At 39.4% G+C, this 25,000-nt stretch overlaps 1 protein-coding gene and 1 long non-coding RNA gene across 2 annotated transcripts in view; both read left to right on the top strand.

The window, feature by feature from the left end:
* LOC109931812 (histone deacetylase 9-like) overlaps nt 1–25,000 on the top strand; it is a 948,406-nt gene that overhangs the window by 16,943 nt on the left and 906,463 nt on the right. The gene's annotated exons all lie outside the window — the stretch shown is intronic.
* Nucleotides 14,233–24,994, top strand: LOC125485664. The gene is made up of 4 exons (XR_007264381.1): nt 14,233–14,276; nt 18,708–18,777; nt 20,495–20,637; nt 24,887–24,994. It is a non-coding gene; the product is annotated as an uncharacterized LOC125485664 (long non-coding RNA).

Below are 25,000 nucleotides of genomic sequence, written 5' to 3'. Positions count from 1 at the left end.
TACATGGAGAGAGGCAATCAAAACAGCCTCTGTACCTCTGTAATCATAACACGGTAAAATTAGAATACTTGATTCTCAAAATTGACCCTAGTGGTTCCTAACCAGACTTTTTAATAACGATTATTAGATTTTGTGAATAACCAATACAACACCAGTAGCTTTAGCAGATCAAAGTTAAACCACAAGGCAATCCAATTAATGTCTATAGTTTTAAATCCAATCCTCTTTAATTCTAGCCTCCATTCTCTCACGGAGCCAAATTCAAAGTTAAGGAATAAATCAAAAATGAAATTGCAGGCTATTTCACTTAAGCAGATTCCATAAATCATAACATCACCAGTACATAGGATTGTATCTTAGTTGGTTTCTGACAATACCGATGCTTACAACTATCTTTCAGTGGGCTCTGAAGAGTATTCATTTAATTTTTATTACTGATATTCTATTTTCCAACTTTGAATAAGTTGATGACGAGAGGACAACAACGGAGCAATCAAATCTCTGTCCTGTAGCGCAATACTTTTGACCTAAACATTAGTACAAACTATGGCCTCTCCTTGCCAAACTAACCCTCTCTCCATGGGGTCCCAGTTAACTTTCAACACAGTCTTTTGCCTGAGCATAAGACCTCCCTGGAGTTGAAGTGTCTATGGAGCACTTTTAATGAAAAACAATATGCAGTTAACTTTCAGACCTGGCCTCAGTAACAAATAGCAGATTGTTTGCTGTCTTCTTTAAAAAACACAAACTGCTGCTGATGGTCCAAAGATTGCCTTTTAGCTGTCAGCTCAAATTTCACATCACCAAAGCAAAAATGATGAAAAGAATAAAATAACGAAATATTGGTGAGGTCAGGAATCTTAAAAAAAGAATCGTAGTATGGTTATAGGTACAAGAATCACTTGTTAGCTGCCAAAGAAAGAAGCCTGCACTGTACAATTTAGCTGGTGTGCAACCACAGTTGAGGAAAAGCACTCTTCCTTTTTTGGCCATTGCCTATCCTTGGTTTTCATTGCTGTGCTTTTGACAGCTGTGCCTTCTGCTGCCTTGGCCCTAAAATGTAGAATGTTTTCTAAACGCCTGTACCTTTCTGTTGCCCTTTTGAAAGTGCTTCTTTTTCTAAAAAAAAAACCTTGTATTAAGCTTATCTGTCTGAATATCTTCTGTGACTCAATATTAAGTGTTTTTATTGCTTATGCTTTTGACTGCCATAGTGCATTTTGCCATATTAACTGTACAACATAAATGCAAGTTGTTATTCTAACACAGTCAGTGACCTGCAGTATTCATTTCTCTCTTCTCAAATTCTGTCTCATCTTCTAATTTCTAATTACTAATTTAATCTAATTACTAATTATTTTTCTCTATATAACTGAAGTGCCTCATTACTGCTCCCATGAAAGTAGCTCCCTTTTGCACTTTCCAAGACATTAACATCCTTCTGAAAGTGCAGTGCCCAGGATTGAGCATATACTTCAGTAGAGGCCTAACCAATATTTTATAAATGTTTAGCATACCTTCTTGTACTCTATACTTCTGTTAATAAAGCCAAGGAATCCTGTTTTGTTTTTTAAACAGCCTTTTCGGTTTATGTAGTTACTAGAGTTTTTCTGTCTCTTTGTTTTATTCAAGCTTGTCTGCAGACCCGATAACATTTTGGACCTCTGGTCAACAGCCAGTTCAACTTCCTCGTTAGAACTACAATTTTTCCTAAGTTGATCAATCAGTAGAACACAGCAGGTCAGCCAGCATCAGAAGTAGGAAAGTCAACGTTTCGGGTCAGGACCCTTCAGATCTGGGGAGGGGAAAGGGAACTGGGAAATAAATGGAGGGAGGAGGCGTGGGGCTGGGGAAACGTGGGTGGGATGGTGATAGGTGGATGCAGGTAGGGAGTAGTGGGGCAGATAGGTGGTAGAGAAGATGGACAGGTTGTGTCAGGTCAGAGAGAAGATGGGTAGGGCTGGGGCTGGCGGGAGCCTACCCAGGCCTCATCCCACGTCCAACCCTCCCTCTCATCCCCGCCTCCCTGACCTGACACAACCTGTCCATCTTCTTTCCCACCTATCTGCTCCACTCATCCCGCTGACCAATCCCCACTACTCCCTACCTGCGTCCACCTATCACCATCCCACCTACTTTTCCCCAGCCCCACCCCTCCTCCCACTATTTATTTCCCAGTTCCCTTTTCCCTCCCCAGTTTTGAAGAAGGGTCCTGACCAAAATGTTGACTTTCCTACTCCTCTGATACTGCCTGACCTGCTGTGTTCCTCCACCTCCACACCGTATTGTCTCTGACTCCAGCATCTGCAGTTCTTGCTACCTGTCTGAATCAGTACAACTCCACGTTGGCACTTAGGGAAGCAAGAGAGCAGTATGTACTGAATGAGGAACTTCAGTGTCTCTTCTCTGTCACATCCAAAGATATCCTAGACGATGAGGTCGTAGAGAGTGTATTCAGGGCAATTTATTTTCTTAATATTTGTTAATTGATGTGGGTGTCACTGGCTAGGCCAGCACTTATTGTTCTGGAGGAGGTGATGCTATCTGAGCATTTCATTCTTAATTTAAGTTTAGAGCCAATCCTCATGCCTTTTCTCTGTAACCCAGCAAGTTGTTTCTATTTAAATAATTATCCAGTGCCCTGTTGAATGCCTCAATTCGAGAGTCATGAGCGCAGCCCAGTCCATCCTGCAAACTAGCCTTCTATCTATTGACTCGATCTGTACTTCCTACTGCCTCCGGAAAGCAACTAACGTAATCAAAGACCTCTCCCACCCCAGTTATACTCTCTTCCACCCTCTTCTGTCGGGCAAAAGATATAGAAGTTTGAATACATGTACGCATACATTCAAGAACAGCTTCTTCCCTGCTCTTATCAGACTCTTGAACGGACCTCTCAAATGTTAATTCTCAGCTGTCTCTGCCCCTTCTCTGTGGCTGTAGCACTGTATTCTGCACTCTGTTCTGCTACCCTGATGCATTTTGTATGGTACAATCTGCCTGTGTAGCATGCAAAATGATACTTTTCACAGTATATCTCAGTTTGTGACAATAATAAATCAATCAATCAATCAATCCATTGAACTTGCCTCCAACACACTTCCAGGGGACACATTTCTGTGTGGAGAAAAAAATTCTCTTCTTGCATTTGCTTCTTTTGCAAAATACTTTAAACCTGTGCCTTCTGACTCTCGATCTGTTTACGTGTGGAAACAGTTTCTCCTGATCTGCTCTGTTGAGATCCTTCATGATTTTTAAAAACCTCTATCAAATCTCCTCTTAGCTTTCACTTTTCAAGGAAAACAGTCCAACTTCTCTGATTTATCTTCAAAGCTGTAGCACATATTTTACAATCATACACTTTATTTTATCCTGTCTCTCCATGTTCTTTGTATCAAAGTGCAGCACCACACACTTTTCAGCATTGAACTTCATCTGCCACCTATCCACCCGCTCCTCCAAACGTGTCACAGCCCTTTTGGAGTTCTACACTTTCCTCCTCAGAATTTATAATTTTCCCAAATCTTGTGTTGTGCAATACTTTGCAGTTGTCCCTTGCATACCAACATATGGATCATTTATACGTATCAGGAGAAGCAAGGATTCCAATGCTGACCACTGGGAAAAATTGAGTAATAGTTTCAAGCTTTTTGAGTATTGTTAGAGGTGCATTCAGCCAGAAGGGAGATAAATATTCCATTCTGCTCCTGACTTGTGCCTTATTGATGGTGGATGGACACTGGGGAAATGGAAGGTGAGGAATTCAATAACTCCTAATCTCTGACCTGCTCTTTTAGCCACTGTGAATTTGGCTGGTCTGATTGAGTTTCTGGTCAGTGAAAACCCCAAGATGGTTGTTGGTGGTGGTTTAAACTATGTTAATGTGATTGAACATCAAGGAGTGGTAGTTAGATTCTTGCCTATAAATGGAACATAGAACAGTACAGCACAGTCCAGGCCCTTCAGCCCACGCTGTTGTGCTGAACTTTTACCCTAAACCTAAGGTCTATCTAACCTCCACCGCTACCTTATACTATCATCTATATGCCTATCTAATAGCCACTTAAATGCCCCTAACCAGGTCGACTCCACTACCCTCTCCGGCAATGCATTCCACGCCCCCACCACTCTTGAGTAAAGAACCTACCTCTACCATCTCCTTTCACTTTAAAACTATGTCCCGTCGTAAAAGCTACCTCCACCCTAGGAAAAAGTCTCTGGCTGTCTAATCTATCTGTACCTCTGATCATTTTGCACACCTCTATCAAGTCACCTCTCATCCTTCGTCGTTCTAAAGAGAAAAGCCGTAGCGCTCTCAACCTTTCCTCGTAAGACCTTCCCTCCATTCCAGGCAACATCCTGGTAAATCTCCTCTGCACCTTTTCTAACACTTCCACATCTTTCCTGTAATGAGGTGACCAGAACTGGACCCAATACTCCAGATATGGCCGAACCAGGCTTTTGAATAGCTGGAGCATAACTTCACGGCTCTTTGAACTCAATCCCTCTATTAATGAAAGCTAACACACCATACGCCTTCTTAACAACTCTATCCACCTGGGTGGCAGCTCTCGGGGAACTGTGAACGTGAACGTGAACCCCAAGATCCCTCTGCTCCTCCACACTGCCAAGAATCTTTCCGTTAACCCTGTATTCTGCTTTCAAGTTTGTCCTTCCAAAATGAATCACCTCACCCTTTTCAGGGTTAAACTCCATCTGCCACTTCTCAGCCCAGCCCAGCTCTGCATTCTGTCAATGTCCCTTTGTAAGCTAGAACAGCCCTCCACACTGGCCACAACGTGACCCACCTTCGTATCGTCCGCGAACTTGCTAATCCACCCTTCCACTCCTTCATCCAAAATCATTTACAAAAATCACAAATAGAAGAGGACCCAGAACAGACCCTTGTGGTACACCACTCGTAACTGAGCACCATGTTGAATAATGTCCGTCCACTACCACCCTTTGTCTTCTAAGGGTCAGCCAATTCTGAATCCAATCTGCCACATTTCCCCCCTATCCCATGCCTTCTTACCTTCTGCATGAGCCTACCATGGGGAACCTTATCAAACGCCTTACTTAAATCCATGTATACCACATCCAATGCTCCACCTTCATCCATGTGTTTGGTCGCCTCTTCAAAGAATTCAATAAAGTTTGTGAGGCATGATCTACCCCTCACAAATCCATGCTGACTATCACGAATCAAACTGTGCCTTTCCAAGTGATGTCTCAGAGCCCTTTCCAATAATTTGCCCACCACTGACGTAAGACTAACTGGCCTGTAATTTCTGGGGTTATCCCTGTTCCCTTTTTTTGAACAAGAGAATGACGTTTGCCTCTTTCCAATCTTCTGGCACTATACCCGTGGACAGTGAGGACGAAAAGATCATCGCCAAAGGCCCTGCAAACTCATCCCTCGCTTTCCATAGAATCCTTGGATAAATCCCATCAGGCCCGGGGGACTTATCTATCTTCAACTTCCTCAGAATTCCTAGCACATTTTCTTTTCTAACATCAACCTCCTCTAGCCTACTTGCCTGTTTCACAATGCCCTCTTCTACAACTAGGTCCCTCTCAATTGTGAATACCGAAGAAAAGTATTCATTAAGGACCTCTCCTATCTCTTTAGGCTCTGTGCACAAATTTCCTTTACAATCCTTGATCGGCCCTACCCTTTCTCTGGTCATTCTCTTGTTCTTTACATACGTGTAAAAAGCGTTGGAGTTTTCCTTATTCCTATCTGCCAAGGTTTTCTCATGCCCCCATATAGCTCTCCTAAGCCCTTTCTTCAGCTCCTTCCTGGCTAACTTGTACCCCTCCACAGCCTTTTCCGTTCGTCTTTTCCTAAACCTTACATAAGCCTCCTTCTCCCTCTTAACCAGTCGTTCGACCTCTCGAGAACCATGGCTCCCTCACTCGACCCTGTCTTCTCTGCCTGCTAGGGACAAACATATCGAGCATGTGCAGTATGCATTCCTTAAACAATCTCCACATTTCTGTGGTGCTCTTCCCTGACAGCATCTGTTCCCAATTTATCTTACCCAGTTCTTGCCTAACTGAATTATAATTACCCTGCCCCAAATTGTAAACTTTACCCTGCTGTATGTACCTATCCTTATCCATAACTATTGTGAAAGAAATAGAGTTATGATCGCTACCGCCAAAATGCTCTCCTGCCAACAGGTCTAACACTTGGCCCGGTGCGGTTGCCGAGCACCAAATCCAAAGTGGCGCCTCCTCGTGTTGGTCTATCTACATACTGTGTCAGGAATCCTTCCTGAACACACTGGACAAAATCTGCTCCATCTAAGCTATTACAACTAAAATGTTTCCAATCAATATTTGGAAAGTTGAAGTCACCCATGACTACAACCCTGTGACTTCTGCACTTTCCAGTATCTGCCTCCCAATCCGCTCCTCTACTTCTCTGCAACTATTAGGGGTTCTGTTAAAAAAAAAAAACCAACAAAGTGACTCTCCTTTCTTGTTCCTGACCTCAACCCAAACTGACTCTGTAGACATATCATTCTCGAACTGCCTTTCAGTAGCTGCTATACTCGCCCTGACTAGCAATGCCACTCCCCCACCTCTTTTTCCACCCTCCCTATTTCTTTTAAAGCACCTAAATCCTGGAACTTCCAACAACCATTCCTGTCCCTGAGTTACCCAAGTTTCTGTAATGGCCACAACATCATAGTTCCAAATATATGAACAAGCTCCACCATTGAGTGAGATCATGACTAATCTGATTGAGTGAAATCGTTGGAGATGGCCCTTGCCTGTCACTTGTGTGGTGCAAATCTAACTTGCCACTTATCGCCCCAAGCTATATGTTGTCCAGGTTTTGCAGCAGTTGGACACTGCCCCATTAGTTTCTAGTGCAAGCTAGGGAGTAGGCTATTTCAGATCTGATAATGTGCACTGAGATGGGATTAATGAATGACCTCTTAGCAAAGGAGGCTGTAAGAAATAGTATTTATGACATGATAGAATTTCACATTCAGTTTGAGGAGGTATAAGTGAGAGTCTCAAGACTAGAGTGTTATCCTTGTAATTACTTTTATCTACGTTGTTGAGGATAGATTTAACAGAAGGTTGATTAGAAAAGAAGGACCATAAAGAAAGAGAAACAGAAACAGACATTTAAAGAGATGTTGCAAACCACTCGTCAAATATAGAATTTTTATTTTTAAATATGGCAAATTCAGTTTTAACTGGCACCTTATCAACTGGCACTCTTGATAAACCAGTAAATATTATATATTTCAAATACCGCAATCTGCTGTGATGTCAGCATATTGATGCTGTAAATCAGAATGCCAAACCTGCAGGAGGAAAGCCAAGAACGCAAGCGTGGCCAACATCACCCGACACTGCTAAGGTGATAGAGAAGGAAGACTCCATCGAGCAGCAAGCGGAGGAGGTACTGACTGCGAAAACCAATGAGACTGAGGACCAAGACAACTAGTCAGCAGCCATGTTCGCAGAGTTTGTGAATCACCCTCCAGATAACAAGGAGGTAAAGGAGATGATGGGTGCAGCCACACTGAATGGCAGTACCTGAGGGTGTTCTCCATCATGGAGGAGAGAGAGCCATGGGACGGTGTGGGGGCGGGGAAAAGGGGGAAGGCTGCTCATAACTGAGTATGGTGAACACAAGATCCTTTTGGTGCTATGCTCAGTTTGCATGTATCTGTGGGATGGGGGGGGGGGGGGGGGGGAGTGCATTGGCCAAACCAACTTGTTCCATCTCCAACCAGCTTGAGATTTGCCTGGCTTAAGTGTACAGGCACTGAGGGGCCTCTGTCTCCCTGTATTTTCTATGTAAAAATCTGAACACCTCAATCGAGAACTTGATTAACTGATAAAGTTGTATGTTTGGAGCAGTAAGGGAGCTCTTTGAAGCTTTGCTTAGTCAGGGCTCACTGCAGTTGTATAGACTTCTTGATTGTCCAGATTATTTGATGAACCGCACACTCCTGGTCCCAGAGGTGATGGTTAATGAAAGTTTGCTATAGCATATGTAAGGATGTATCATCTGCTGATAACTAAAAGTTCAAATTGAAAGGAAAATCGCACAGATTAGTGGAAGGCTAGAAGATTGGACAGATTTTAGAAAACAGCAATGAATACCTTTAAAATCATGAGAGAAAGTCAAGTATGAGAGAATGCTAACTAGAAATATAAAATCTGATTAATGGTAAGAGTTTCAAAAAATATTTAAAAAGACAAGAGTAACTAATGTGAACAGTATCTCCTTAGATACTAAGGCTGGAGAATTAACGTGGAGCAAGGGAAAAGGTAGAAGCAATGCACATGTATTTTGCATCTGTCTTCTCTGTAGAAGCCATGACAAAAGCATATGTGAAAATTGAAAGGTAAAAGAGACGGTGGAAGTTACAGCAACAATCATCATTAGTGGAAACCTATTGGTGAAATAAAGGTTGACGAATCCCTGGACCTGATGTTTCACAGTCTTATGCCTTAAAAGAAGTGGCAGTGAAGACATTGCCAGCTGTCTTCCAAAATGCCCTATTTTCTGGTGAAGTCCCAATGGAATGGAAAATTGCTAATGTAGTACCTTCAAGAACAGAGGAAGACAGAAAACAGGAAACTATAGGTCAGTCTGTCTAATGTCTGTTAAATGGAAAATGTTACATAGCATTATTAAGGATGTTAACCAGGCAGGTAAAAAATCTTCAGCTATCAGGTAGGGCAACCTGATTTTGTGAAAGAAAAATCAGGTTTGACTTTTTTTTTTCCAGAATTCTTCGAGGAAATAACAACCACATGGATATAGGAGAGCTTTGTGTTGTACTTGGATTTTCAAATGGCATTTGACAAGATGCCACATCAAAGGTTGCAACATAAAATCAGGGCTTGTGGTGTAGAATATATTAGCATGGATAGGGGATTGCTTCGTTAATTAGAATCGGAGATTAGAGATAAATGACTAATTTTTCGATTATCAAGCTTTTACTCCGTGCAGTAAGGATCAGCGCTAGGCCTTCACCTATTTACAACCTGTATCAATAATTTAGATGACGAGACTAAATATGTGGTTGCTGCAGTCTCAAATATAGGTAGGAAAATAAGTTATCAAGTGGACAATAAACTGCAGAGGAAATCTGACGCAAAGGAAGCTGTTTGTGGTTTTTGAAGGTTAGTCATCTCAGTTTCAGGACATCTCTGCAGGAGTTCTTCAGGCCCATCCATCTTCACCTGCTTCATCAGTGATTTTACCTCTACATTAGGTCAGAAGTGGGGATGTTTGCTGATGACTGTGGAATACAGTAAAACCTGGACAGCCTCCAGGTTTGGATGACAAGAGGTAGGTTACATTCAAGCTATCAAATGCTAGGCATTGATCATGTCCAAAAAGAGAGAATCAAACCATTGTCCTTTGGTATTCAATGGCATCACCATCACTGTATTCATCACTATCAACATCCTGGGGTCACTGTTGACCAGAAATTAAACTCAACTAGCAGTGTAAATATTGTGGCTATAAGAACAGTTCAGGAGCTAGGAATTCTGCAGCATGTAATGTACCTCTTGACACCCCAAAGCCCATTTACCATCTACATTTGCCTCAAGGAATACAACTCCACCAACATTAAAGAAGCTAGACACCATCCAGGAGTAAGACTGTGTGATTAGCACAACCAACCATTAAGATGAATTACATAGAAACATAGACGATAGGAGCAGACCATTCAGCCCTTCGAGCCTGCTCCGCCATTCTTCACGATCATGGTTGATCCTCCAACTCAATAGCCTAATCCTGCTTTATCCCCGTAACCTTTGATCCCATTCACCCCAGGTGCGAAATCTAGTCACTTCTCGAATACATTCAATGTTTTGGTATCAACTACCTCCTGTGGTAATGAATTTTACAGGCTCACCGCTCTTTGGGTGAAGAAATGTCTCCTCATCTCCCTTCTAAATTGTCTACCCTGAATCCTCAGACTGAGACACCTGATTCTGGACACACCCTCCATCGGGAACATCCTCCCTGCATCTATCCTGTCTAGTCCTGTTAGAATTTTATAAGTCTCTGAGATTCCCCTGAACCCTAGCGAAAACAATCCCAACCTAGTCAATCTCTCCTTATATGTCAGATCCGCCATCTCCGCAATCAACCTGGTAAACGTTCGCTGCACTCCCTCGAGAGCAAGAGTATCCTTCCTCAGAAAAGGAAACCAAAACTGTACACCATATTCCAGGTGTGGTCTCACCAAGGCCCTGTACAACTGCAACAGCACATCCCTGCTCCTGTACTCAAAACCTCTCATAATGAAGGCCAACATACCATTTGCCTTCTTTATTGCCTGCTGCACCCGCATGCTTACCTTCAGCGACTGGTGCACAAGGACTCCCAGGTCTTGCTGCACACTCCCCTCCCAATTTACAGCCATTCAGGTAGTAATCTGCCTTCTTGTTTTTACTTCCGACGTGAATTCCTCCACTGATGCTCAGTGGCATTGAGTGTGTTTTATCTATAAAGTGCATGTTAGAAGTTCACCAAGGCTGCATAGACAGCATCTTCCACACACATCACCACTACCGTTGAGAACAACAAGAGTAACAGAACACCACCAACTGCAATTTCCTCACCAATCCATTCACTGTTTTGATTTGGAAATGTATCACCATCCCTTCAATGTCACTCAGTCAAAATCAATGGAATTTTCTCCCTGGTGGCATTGCGCATCTACCTGAACCAAAAGTACTGAGCAACTCAAGAAAGCAGCTCACTGCCACCTTCTTGAGGTCATCTAAGAATGGGTAATAAATACTGGGCCAACCAACTGGGACACCCAGATTCCATTAGTATTTTAAAAATGGCTAAATGAGTGAGCAGATATTTGGTAGATGGCGTGTATTGAGTGGAAATTTGAGCTTGTATACTTTGTAAGAAAATTAAAAATTAGTGTATTGTTTGAATTAATAGAATCTGCAAAACTCTACAGACAGATCTGGGTGTCATGATGTACACATTTCTCATGAGCCTGTTCAGACATGTTATGCGCATTTGGAGCAGGTTGGACTTGAACCGAGACATCCTGGTCCAGAACTAGTTATTACCGCTATGCCAAGACCACCGGTGCTCTGGTGTATGAATGATGAAAGCTTTATTTTGATTAGGAAGGCAAATGGAATATTGGCTTTTATTGCAAGGGGAATCATGAATAAAAGTAGGAAAGTTATGCTTCAGTTATGCAGGGTCTTTGTGACAACACATCTGAAATACTGTATACAGTTTTTGCTTCCATATTTTAAAGGATAGCATTACATTCAAAGCAGTTCAGAGAAGATTCAATTGACTGATTTCAAAGGTGAGTGTGTTATCTTAGGAAAGGTTGAGCTTTTTTAACCTGTACCTACTGTAATTTAGGAGAACAAGAGGAAATCTGAAACATCTAAAACCCTCAGTGTGCTTGTGAGGATGTTTCCTTTTGTGACAGAGTCCAGATCCAGGCCTCCCCTTAAATCCTAAAGAGCACAGCTGCCAGAATGGGCAGATAATGAAATAACCAATAGGAGAGAGAAAGCTAGTTGACCTTGTCTTCCTGCACGTACCTGTAGTAGAGGCATCTATCCATGATGGTATTGGTAGGAGTTACTGCAGTACAGTGACAAAGTTTAATTTTCATTGAGGGTATCCACCATTAGGTTGCATGGCATTTCCATTGTGCTAAATGGGATTGTTTCAGAACAGATTTAGCAGCTCAAAACTGGACATTCATGAGCCCTGTGTTCTATTGGCTGCAGGATTATTATTCTACCACGATTTGTAACTTTATAACCTGATGTATCCTCACTGTTCTGTTGCTGTCAGCCAGACCAAACCTAGTTAAATAAAGAAATGTAGAACAACAGTGCAAGAACAGCACCAGGCATATCTAAAAATGTGATGCGAACCTGGTGAAGCTTCAGAACATGACAACATGTACGTTGAACAGTAGCTGCAGTGTGCATTACATAGAGCTAAGTGATTGCGTTAAAACTTTGCATTTCTACCATATGTTCTGAATGGTGATGAACAATTTAATAACCAGTAGAATAGGATGCATGATTATTCCCATAGTGACTGTAGCAAGAATCACAATGGACACTCAGTCTTCATAACTGACTGCAGTTGTGTGTCTTTACTCCTGTGTTTGTATATTCTGGCTCTATCACTTTCGATACTATAGTATCAAGAGGTTGATTAGGAGTAGTTAATTGAAATTTCGTGTATCTGTGTTACATTTACACCATGCCCAAGCAAATTTTACTAATACTTGTATAAGTTATAACATTTTAAAAATGTTGTAATGTATGAATCTGCATGCAGAAGGTTGTAGTGCAGTACTTCTGTCAATATTTAGTTTGTGATGATATCTTGTAGGTGCTAACAAGTCTGTAAATTATGAAGGTATTACCAATTACTGCTTAGAAATGTTTCTTGTAAGCTCATTTGAATAATTATAGGACGTAGTGCTTGTATAGTGTGCACCAAATAAGCCTAATTGCACTTTGACAAATGAATAATTTCAGCGTGCAGATTTGACCTTCAAAGGTGGACTTAGAAGTTGTTTAAGTAATTGGTATGTAAACATTCATAGCTGGAAGTTCCTACACTTTTTTTTTAAAAGTATGCAATGAATACAACAAACGTGGGGAAATGGATAGAGATGAAATGAGCAGAAACAGTATCCATTATTCTGTCACTTGACCAGTTGTTCAGAATAAGGCTTGCATGATGTCAATTTAAGGACAGATAGGATTTTAAATTTAGAAATTGATGCTCCGTCCATTATCTAATGTACTGTTAAACTCTGGTTACTATTGAAAGACATTTTTTGTTCTATACTGATTTGATTATTTCAGGTGTTTATAATGGCCATGCTATAGAGCTACTTTTGAGTTGAACACTTTCCAGACCTGAGATCCAAGAAATCTTAAACAGAATCAAAGGAAATTTCAAACATCTATCAAATTAGAGTTGATGGAAGGTCAAGACGTAGGTTGGCAATTTGCCAAAAATTTTGTTGCATTGTTTGCGTGGTGGGTGTTTTATAAAGCTTTCTACTTACCTCTAGTGATGAAGGAAAAGTACTACAGGAAATTTTCCATTGTTTTGTGCCCTCAGAATGGATTGTTTTCATGTGAACAAAATTGACTCATCTTGTTATGGAATGTCACTAATTTTGTAGGGCCAGCAATTTTTGATGTTACTTTTCAGGATATATTCTAATTTGATGTAAAATTACTTTGTACATGTAGCCCGGAAGAAATACATTAAGGTGAAGAAGATAATTTGGTCTTTTAAAGATGTGATTTCTTAGCTCTTTTATTTAGTTTTTTGAAATAACCATACCCATGTGTTGAAAAATCAAGTACTACTTAATTTCTCGAAGTTATGGTAGGTTGCCAAACAAACCAGGGGGAAATCCAGATTTCCTTGTTTCTTCTAGCAAAATCATGTGATTCACCTTTCTGCATTTTATAACCTATCTGTCTTCAATTCTGTTTGCCCAGTCAGCATGATGTTTTTGAATATCACCATGTGTTTTATGCTGTTTCAAATTTTGCAACAAGTACATAAGCTGATTCTACAATGAACATGTATTATTATTGAAAACCAATTTGATTTATTAATTGGTATTAACCTTTGATGTTTTTTACTGATAGCTTTGTCACATTTGTATGTAATGTACTTGTATAAAAAGGGCTACACCATCTTGATTTTGAAATCCAGCATAAAATTAAATCATTTGACAAAACTAACATGTTTTTAAAACACTTATTGCTTCAGAAATATAGATATATAAAACAAGTTGAATATGGAAAACAATTTCTTAACAGACAGTCCCACACCAATTTCAGATAAAAGGAAAATAAAACGAAGGAAATTGCTTTCAGAACACTGTCTTGCATCATAATTTAAATACCAATGTTAAAGTAGACAATATAATTTGAAATTATGAGCCTTATATCTTAGACCAACTATTCTCTTGTGCACAGCTGCCCTGTTCTTGGCTGCCTGCAGGTGCCTGCATTTGCTTTAGTAGGAATCCTTTGGGTATTATAGCATGAACATTGGCAATTTGCCACGATTTGGTCATTTTCCTTTGTTAGTGTTTAATTGTATTTTTGAATTTTTATTTTAAGTACATGACCTACTGTCCTTCAGTTTATTTCACAAAGCATTTTTTTTTTTACATTCTGAGCTTTTCTTCCCTCTAGAGTCTTTCAATGGCTCCCCAACTGGCAGTTTAAATTCGGTAAGTGCTACAGACTGTTGGATAATCTTGGTCATTAATTGATAATCTCTCAAAAATTTTTGCTTCTATCATGAAATAGACTAATTTCCATCTGTCAACCACAAACTTAAGCTACGGTGTTTATTTTTGCTGTTTTTATGTTTTGATGCCTACTTACTGGGCTCTTAGATTTAGAGTGCTTGTGCAGGTGTTTTAATATCTAAAGATTAGTTTATTCTGGCTCAGTTCCATGCCTGGAAAGGATGCCCACTTACATAATAAGTTCCCTTCCTTCATTGTGACAAAACAGTTCAAGCTATGAACAGTCCATAGCTGTATGGAATGTCAGTGTGTTTCTGTAATTTAACCCATTTGAATATCCGTTGCTTCTTCGCAGATTTTCTCAAAACTTTTATGCGTTTTAATTTAATGATATTTACAATATAATGATGCAAAATATTAAATGGAAAGAAAAGTTTCAAAAAATGTGCTGTTGGGAGTATCGATTAATTCCTGTTTTGACAGATTTGATCTCGATGTTTAATGTTCTATTGATGTCAACTTGGTCCATTTTAAATAAGTCTCAAAAATTGTGTTGTATAAGTGCGTCGTTGATGATTTGATTTCTGTTTCAAAGTGTTTGCAAGATTAGGTTTATAATCACCTATTGAGATTATTAGACAAGAGTAACTGTCCTGGCTGAAATATTGAGTCTCTTTATTAAGCAGTGCAGTTTGTAAACCTGTGATGGAATTTCTGATTTTACTTGATCTAACAGTTGCCAACGGTTTTTGGATTTTCATTTGAGTTATAAGGTGTTATGTAAGTAGAAGTTAATGTTTCTGTCCTCCCCAGTAAAGCCTTTATACCAGGTTGCTGCTCGTCTGGTATGGCTCTCTTCTCAACTTCCTTAAGATGAGGACTTAAATGCAAATGACAGACAATTGTTGAGATAGTGATTGCTAAGTGTAGCTAAAGCATCTGGTGCATATATCAGATCCTGCACCTTGAATGTTAAAACTGCTCACTGTTCCAGGAAGGCAAAGATAATGTCAGTCACTATCATTTGAAGGTATTCTTTTTTTCCTCTGCCCCCCCCCCCCCCCCCCCCCCCCCCCCCCGCCAAATCTCCTTTGCTCTTCCCTCTAATCAGCGCAAAGAACTCATGACTTTCTTTGGGTAGTATCAATCATAGTGGCAATCAAAAACATCCAATGAACTGCTGATGCTGGAAATAACAAACAAAAATAGAAATTGCTGGAAGAACTCAACTCCGTTAACGTTTTACACCCAGTGACCTTTCCTCAAAACTCTTATTCTGAAGAAGTGTCACTGGACCCAAAACAGTAACTCTCCTTTTTCTCCACAGATGCTGCCAGACAGGCTAAGTTTTTCCAGGAATTTCTGTGTTTGCATAGTAACCATCAGCTGCTTCTGCCACTTCCTTTCCTTCGCCTAGTCCATTATTATCAAACTTCAACTGCTCCCTCAACTTAGAATTTGCTTGTTTCTTTCCTATTCCCTATCCTAACATCTAAGATTACCTTGTCTGTGAACAATTCCCTACTCCCTCAACTCTAATCCCACTAAGCTGCTTATTTTCAGATTCCCTTCCTGGTCCTCAAGTTAACTGATGCTCTTACTTGTTCTCTTCAGCAACTATCCCTATCTTCATGACATCTGCTGTCATCTGTTCCTGGAAATGAAATGCCCTTGATCTTGCCCATCCTTGAAAATTGCTGCTCCAGTGATTTCCACCCCTATTTAGGAATTGGTCTTATTAAAGTGACAAGTGACCTCCTATATGACTACAAAGTATAAATTTTGTCTTTATCAACCTGTCTGAACCATTTTCCAGTGCTTCTCAATTGTCATCCAGCTGGGTGGTACTGCACTTGCTTGGTTTCACACTTCCATCTAATTGAAGCCACAGTATCATGTGCAATGACTTTATCTGCTCCCGCAGAGTTATCTTGGATTTTCCCCCTAAGAATATATGCTTGGACCTTCTTCCTTTTCTATTTCTCCACGCTATCTTTGGCGACATCATCCAAGAAGTTCCATTATTTTTCACGTGAACTGACACCGCTCAGCTCTACCTCACCACCACCACCTCTCTCAACCTCTGTATTGCTGTAAAACTGCTGGACTGCTGAAACTGGCAGATTATTTGCCCAACATCTGGTGATAGATGTGCTGAAATTTCCCCCAATTAAATATCGGATAGATAGAAGATGTTGCCTTTCCACTCTACTGTGTACTGTTTCCTGCTACCCATTCCAGCCTTCTCCTTGGCAACTACTGAGCCTAAGCTAGACTGGTGACAGCCTTACTGTGTATTGAACCCCAAGGTGAGGTTTTGATTATGTCCAGTACATCACCAAGACCTATTTTCATCTCCAGACCTGATGACTCATTCACATTTGTGAACATCTAACCTTATTCTTCCCTCCAAAATTGAGATTCTCTGGAAATCTGCTAATGTTCTTACTTGCATCATGTCCCACTTTAAGTCTCTGCATAACCTACACTGGTTCCTGGTTAATTCTCATCCTTGTTTTCAAATCATTCCAAGACCTCTGAAGATGGTAATAATTTTCAGTTAATCAGGGCAAGAAATCATAGTTTCATGACAGGTAGGTCATGCCTGATAAACATCATTGAATTATTTGAAGAACTGACTAAGCTAGTGGGCAGGAGAATGTCTATGTATGTTGTTTATATGGACCTTCAGAAGGCATTTGAAAATGTTATTGTAGAAGCCCACAGAATTGAGGGCAAATCATGGTCGTGGCTAGGAAATTACTTGAGTAGCAGATGACAGAAAGTGGGGATAATGGGTAGGTACTCAAATTGGCAGGATGTGACAGTTGTATCCCACAAGGATCTATATAAGAGGCTCAATTATTCACATTATTTGCTAACAACTGGGATAATGGTACAGAAAGGGGAGACGATGGCTTAGTGGTATTATCGCTGGACTGTTAATTCCGAGACCAGGGTTCGAATCCCATCACGGCACATGGTGGAATTTGAATTCAATAAATATCTGGAATTAAGAATCCAATGATGACCGTGACTCCATTGCTGCTTGTTGGAAAAACCTATCTGGTTCACTAATGTCCTTTTAGGGAAGGAAACTGCCATCCTTACCTGGTCTGGCCTACATGTGACTCCAGACCCACAGCAATGTGGTTGACTCTTAACTGTCAATTAGGGATGGGTATAAATGCTGCCTAGCCAGCGACGCCCTCATCCCGTGAATGATTAAAGAAAAAAAAGGTCAAATACACATATTTACTGATGACCCCACGTTAGGAAGCATCATAGACAGTGTAGATGATGACAGAAAATTGGAAAGTGATATTGATAGACTAGGTGAATGAGCAACACTGTGGCAGATTGAATTCAATGTAACAAGTTGGAGTCTATCCATTTTGGACCAAAAGAGGATTGAGCAGGATACTTTTTCGATGGTATGAAGGTGAATGCAGTGGATGTCTGAAAAGACTTGTGTACTGGTGCATTGATCTGTAAACAGTAAATAAAGGCTAATGAAATGCTGGCCTTTACATATACAGGACTGGAGTATAAGGATGCAGAAGTTACGCTGCAGCTATACAAAACTCTGGTTAGATGCCACTCTGAGTAGATTTGGGCACCATACTTTAGGAAGGATATATTTGGCCTTGGAGCACAACGTAGGTTTACAAGAATGATACCTAGACTTTAGGGGTTAAGTAATGAGGAGAGATTTTATGATTTGGGCCTGATTTCTCCAGAATTTAAAATGTTAAAGGGTGAGTTAAACAAAGTCTTCAAGATGTTATCCGGAAAAAAACAGGTCAAATAAAGATAAACAATTTCCACTGGTTGGTAATTCTATAACTAGGGCGCATAGTCTAAAAATTAGGGCCAGACCACTCGGGGTAAATGATCGGAAACCATCCTACACACAGTGTAGGTTGAGATTTGCAACTGTCTTCCACAAATGGCAGGTGATGCTAAAGCAGTTGTTAGATTTAAGATGGATAATTTTTTTGTAAAGCAAAGGTATTAAGAGATAAGACCCAAAGGCAGGAATATGGAGTTGGGCCACAGATCAGCCATGATCTCATTGAACAGTGGTACAGGCTCAAAGGGCTAAATGGCCTGCTCCTGTTCCTATGTTCTTCTCCTCTCCTGCTCTCCAATCATCTTCAGTCCAACTATCTTACAATCTGTGCTCAGCTAATTCTGATTTGAGCATTCCCTGTCTTAATTGCTCTACCAATAGTTGAGAATTTTTGTTTGACCAAGCTTCGGGACATGCGTCCTAATATCCTTCTGTGGTTTGTATCAGATTTTTATTTTGTAATACACGTGAAGTACAAATAGTGCATTTTATTACATCAAAGACTTTGCATCAAAATACACATTGAGAAATGAATGCGCTATATTTTTATTTTGTAGTCTCTAGATGACCTTTCAAATGCCAGCTCTGAAGATTCTTTGCAACTGCAAGTATCTATTAGTGACACAGGTAAGTAATATTACAAATATCAATTTGAGTGAAAGCAGAATTCTCTGGATAATTGTTCTCGGTATCTGTGCCACCTAGCCAGAGCTCTTTCAGAAATATGGCAGGTGCATTAGTTGCATACATGAAGCTACATGAGTCACAGAACAGCTGTATCAACTGAAGCCACGCATGCTGCTTTGATGACTAAGCACTTGTGTGTTAAGAGAAGAACAGTGGTCTGAATACCTTTTTTATAAAAAAGGGAAAATACCAAGCAATAGTGATGTGCGTCTCTACCAATGATTTTCCCAAAGAACATGCTTGAGGGATCAGTTGGTAGAAACAAATCATTCACTGTAGTTGCTAAAAAGTCAATAGAATTCTTCTGGAGCCACAAATTATTTCCTTGTCAAACCAGATTCTCAAATTTAGCAGTCATAAATGTGTAATTGTAATAGGAAAAAAACTTTACTTCCATATGCAATGAATAGTAATAGGTGATTTAAAGAAAAATGTTCAATTTGTGCAGTAATTTGACTGACCTGCCAAATACATATAGTTCCAAATGATCTGTTCAGTTTAATGTGGCTGTACCTGTTTCTAATTATCATTCCTCCTTTATATGTTTACATTTCTGTTCATTTTTCATAATCTGTTTTACTATCTATCTGCACATCTTCTGTTACCTTTTCTGAGAAGTGGTTCTACTTAGTTTTCAGTTGATTTGAGCACTTGAATCTTTTTAAATCTAATGGTTTTCCGAAATGCAAAAACAGAGTATTGTATCTGCATTAAAAAGATGGGCAGTATCATCAATGTTAAAATACCGTACAGAGGATGTGACCTCCTTTTCAATGTCAATATAAATTTTGAAAAGGGAAAGATTTTAAAAGTCCCCACCTGAATCCCACATTACACAAATATACCAATTTTCTAAACTCTTATTTTACTATCTATTCAATTTTCTGTCTGATTTAATATCCTCAATCAAACACTGTTCACAAAATACTTTTGACAAAACTAAATCTGTTTTCTGAAAAAAGTTACATAAATCCTTGTTTTAATCCAGCATCGTACTTATTTTGGCGAAAAAACATTTCGTACAATATCTATGTACTAATTAAGTGAAATGAAAATTTCCTTTTTGAATTGAAGGATGTCCTGGGAATTTGAAATTTTGCTCATTTAATGTTGGCATACTGCCATCCTAGGTTAAAGATAGTATGTCAAACCACTTAATAGGTGTTTATTCAATCCTATCCTAGCCTAAATAACTTTGTCGCAGTGAAATTTCCCATTTCTCACAGCAGCCAACCTGTACCCACTTTTAAGTAATTAAGAATTTTATCTTTAATTAAAGACCGCATTCTGTGTGGGCTCAAATTTGGAGAAGCCAGACTGAAACTAGCCAAATCAATTATCATAAGATCTTTACAACTAGCAAAATTTGACAGTACCAAAAAAAAAATTTTGTTTTCCGACGCAAGAGTCAGAGCTGAAAGGACAGTGTGCCAATTGAAATGTTTGATGTTGGCTTCTCTGTAAAATAAAGACACATGGAAAACATTTTATTCTTTCATTCATTTGTCATTCCAGAGTTACCTTCAAACTATTGTCTGTCTTGATTTCTCCTCACTCAGTATGTTCCTGTCCCATTTTCATCCATGTTTGTTTCCCATTTTCCTCTCCTTTCATTGTGAACTAGTTCATGCTGACTATGAACCATATCCTATGGCAGGAGTATGTAATGACCATGGCAAGACATATGCTCTGTATGCAATCACTGTTCAGAGAAGAAATCCAGATGGTAGTGATGATGTGTGGAAGACCTATCGTCGCTATAGTGATTTCCATGACTTTCACATGCGGATAACTGAGCAGGTAAAAGCATATTTTGAAAATTGTTTTGTAGCAGTTTCTTATTTTTTTTTTTTGGCTATAAGAAATTTTAGGATTATACTATTTGCAATGCTACAATAAGATCACTAATTATGTATTGCAGATTTTTGAGACTCCAAAGACAATTTTTGTTTTGTTCCAATGAGTATTGCTGAATTATTATTTGAAACTTCAAAGACAGTAGAGAAGTTTTCATAACACCATTTTGTAAAATTGTCCATCAGTTTCAGATATGTAGAACATTTATATTGTCAATCCTTGATTTTTCTTTCTTCTCAATCTCCTATTCCTCCCTCCACCAACCCACAAGCACCACTATCATTAAAGAAGAGCTTTGTTCTATTAAAAAGTACCAAAAAATAAACTTCTACATGGTGTGGATTCTTTTGAGTATGAGTCATGAATTATAATTTGTCTCAAAATGGAAAAACTTGCGTATATTACCCCACTGAGATATTTGGGGAATATTCTAAAACTGGCTGTTCAGACTACTACTTGGGAGCATGTTATCTTGCAGATATTACACTTTTTCTGAAGGTTGAACTATCTGTTGCCACTTGAATTTTATGATTCTACACCTTTCATATTTAAAGACTTTATTTTTGTAAAATCCTTTGACATTTGTATCTTACTGAATTGGATCTCGACTGAATTTCAGGCATTGTTCTGCGTACCATTTGTTTGGAATGTAGAAATTGATATGTGCATTCATGCAAAAGACATTACATTAATTTATTAGAAGTACATGTCAAAACTTTATAAACAGTGAATGTTTTAAGATTGGATTTTATTGCCCCAATGCAAATAATCAAAGTTAGATGCATAGTTGAACAAAATGTACATAACTTGCATTTGTAAGTAAGTAGATGGTGATTAACTTTCTACCTTAACCGATTAATCCTATATTTCTGACAACACCGTGGCTTTGAATTTCTGGATTATCCAGTATTCGCTACAACTCTGTAGACAGAACCCATGATTTATAACATTCACTTCACAGCGTCTTCTTCCTGCTACCATCCTTGGATGTGAGCTATTTAGTAATACTGCTTAGAGATGTAAATATACAAAATGGGACTGTGCAGAAAAATGACATCATTACAACTTCCTGTATATATTCATGATCTCAACTTTTGGTTGTTACGTATCAGCTGAACATTGATTGAGTGAAGTCCCTTTTGGTTACTGAATGCTGCTGGGTGGTATGAAGACACCTTGATTTCTGTTTAGTGTATATAGAGTCACAGAGTTACACAGCATGGAAAAAGACCCTTCGGTCCAACCAGTCCATGCCGACCATGTTGCCAAACTAAACTAGTCCCACCTGCCTGTACTTGTTCCGTATCCCTCCAAACCTTTCCTATTTGTGAACTTATCCAAATGTCTTTTAAACATTGTAACTGTACCTGCATCTACCACTTTCTCTGCCAGTTCATATTACACAAAAACCACTGTGTGTAAAAGAAAGAAAAGTTGCCCCTCGTGTCCTTTTTAAATATCTCTTCTCACCTTAAAAAAAAAAAAAGCCCTTTAATTTTGAACTCTCGTACCCAAGGGAAAAGACCCATGTCATTCACCATATCTATGACCCTCATGTTTTTATAAACCTCTATAAGGTCACCCCTCAATCTCCTACACTCCAGTGAGAAAAGTTCCAGCATTTCCAGTCTATTTTTATATCTCAAACGGTCATTCCCGGCAACATCCTGGTAAATCTTTTCTGGACCTGGTCCAGTTTAATAATATACTTCCTATAACAGGGTGACCAGAAGTACATACAGTACTCTAGAAGAGGCCTCACCAACGTCCTATACAACCTGTACATGATGTTCCAACTCTTATACTCTAAAAGTCTGAGCAATGAAGGCAAGTGTGCTAAATGCCGCCTTAACCACCCTGTCTCCCTTGCTCAGAGGACTGAGGATTGGCAGATGGAGTTTAATTTGGATAAATGTGAGGTAAACAAGAACAGGACTTATACAATTAATGGTAGGGCCCTGGGTAGTGTTGTAGAACAGAGAGACCTAGCGGTTCAGATACATAATTCTTTGAAGGACCCTCCCCCATTCTGACTGGTGTTATCAGTGCTAATATGTGTAGCTGCATGTGGTTGAGAAGATGCTGCTGCATCAGAGGATCCAGCCAGTGTTGTAGAAGCCAGTGCTGCTATGAAGGCAGGGTGTTCAAGGAATTACAAAGTTCCAAAGCAGTGTTAGTGCAATATCAGGACCAGTTTCAAGGGCAAAAATCTTACACAGAAACAAGAAATAGTTATCCCTTCTCAGTAGCTGAAGACTTCTGTTGCCTGACAGTTCTCTAACCCCACTGATTCCTGCTGTTCTCATGTCTTATTTAACCTGCCAAGTTTCAGGAAGCTTGGGAAACCACAGAATCTAGGGTTAAATTCTTTTAACACTCAGATTCAATCCCACCTGTCCCATGGGAATTTCACTCATGATAATAAGTGCACTCAAGTTAAATATGGTTGTTGGAAAGTTCCTGCCAGCTTTCTGATGTGCCAGTACTTTCTGGTGTCTTAACCTGCCATGCATACGGAAACCCACCCACCCCAACTATTTAATATTCAGCTCCTTTTCACACTGGTATAGGTTGTTTTATGTTTAATCCAGATCTGTGAGATGGATATATAACAGTGAGATTAATATAACTAGCAATTAAGTATTTTTATTTTAAAATATTCTAGCATTTTCAATTTTCATATGGCAGATTACATAACAAAGTATTTCACTTAAAATGGTCTTGTATGGGTGAATATCGAGAACAATATCGGGAATTTGTTAGTCCATCAGGTAGCATTTGTGGCAAGAAAAAGTTAACAATCAGATTTGTGTGACAACTGAACATTTAACATGTAGCTATTGCAAATGGACAAACAATTAAATTAATACACACACACACACACACACAACCCTTATCAGAAATGTACACCAAGTAAGTAAATTTGTAACTTCTAACAACCTGTTCATAAGTAACTTTATTAGGTTGCTGATTACTCGTACGCCTGGCTTGTCATGCTTAACTTCAAACTTTATCTGTTAAAAGATGAATTTAGTTACTGAAATTGAGGTTATAACAATACCAAGTGTACACTAAAGAGAGATGTTTCCCTTTAATTTTTCGTAAAGATCTAACTGCTTTTTTGATGGAGTATCTCCTGCCAACCCACTTCAACATGAGGTCTGTACTGTTAATGCCATCAATGTGTGCCCATAGCGTGTGCCTGTTGTTGCTGCTTTTCCCTTCTTCACTCCCCTTTCACCCAAGGAGTGTGGCGGCCGGTAAGGCACCATGGCTCTTTCTGAGCCTTCCTCCAGGTCCCCGATTTTGTTGTTCATTTCAGGGGTGCCAGGCCACCACATTAAATAGTATTAAAGAAGAAGCCATTCGACTAGTGCAATGGTGTTACTTGGAGTGATGTCACAAGCAGTACAGGCCTGAGCGTGTGCCCCTGCAGTTGTGACAGCAGACATGGACCTTTTTTCTGAATACATTTAAGTGTTAACTAACAACAGTGTTCGTAACAACTTGTGTTTAAATTCCTGGAAAAATTGACTTTTTAAATGTGATTTACATTTGGAAGGTACTTTTGATTTCCTTCCTTCACGCAGCCCCACTTCCTTCCCCAGCATTGGAGGCGGTCAATGACTTCAGTTTGGTATTGCAACATTCTGCTTATGCATGAATTCTGCACCTGCATGACCAACACAGTCTTATTTTAAGAGCATAATGTATGTGATCACTCCTGAGTTCAAGGATTTATAAAATTTTCATCATTAAACCTGTGGTCACCAAGCATGAGAACTCAAAATTATGCTTGGGAAAAAGCAAATGTTAAAGTATCACATGAAATGCATGAAACTTGGCAAGACTAAAAACTGAACAGCTGCCACAGAGAAAGAGCAGTTGACAAAAGCTGTACCCTGTGCCCTATACTAATCTGGCTACATTCTTACAATTTAGCACCTGGAAACAAGAATAACTGGATTAATACACATTTTAACAGCTGTGGTTTGAATATACCATGTAAAGTTCATTCTTGGAGTTAATTTTATATGCAAAATGTAGTTGCATAAACAGTTGATTTATTATGCTAATACATGAAAGTATGAACACTAGTCTAATTATTCAAATAGTACAAAATGTTAGAAGACGGAATTTGACCTGCATCATATAATACAAGAAATAAAATGTATTTATTTCCTTTACTTAGTTTGAACACCTTTCAAATTTGCTCAAACTTCCTGGGAAAAAAACCTTTAATAACATGGATAAAGACTTCTTGGGAAAGCGGAAAAAAGATCTAAATACATATTTACAAGTAAGT

Source organism: Rhincodon typus, chromosome 2 (genome assembly GCF_021869965.1).
Source record: "Rhincodon typus isolate 14 chromosome 2, sRhiTyp1.1, whole genome shotgun sequence".
In the NCBI taxonomy this organism is placed as follows: Eukaryota; Metazoa; Chordata; class Chondrichthyes; order Orectolobiformes; family Rhincodontidae; genus Rhincodon; species Rhincodon typus.
This window is presented reverse-complemented; position numbering and strand designations above follow the sequence as displayed.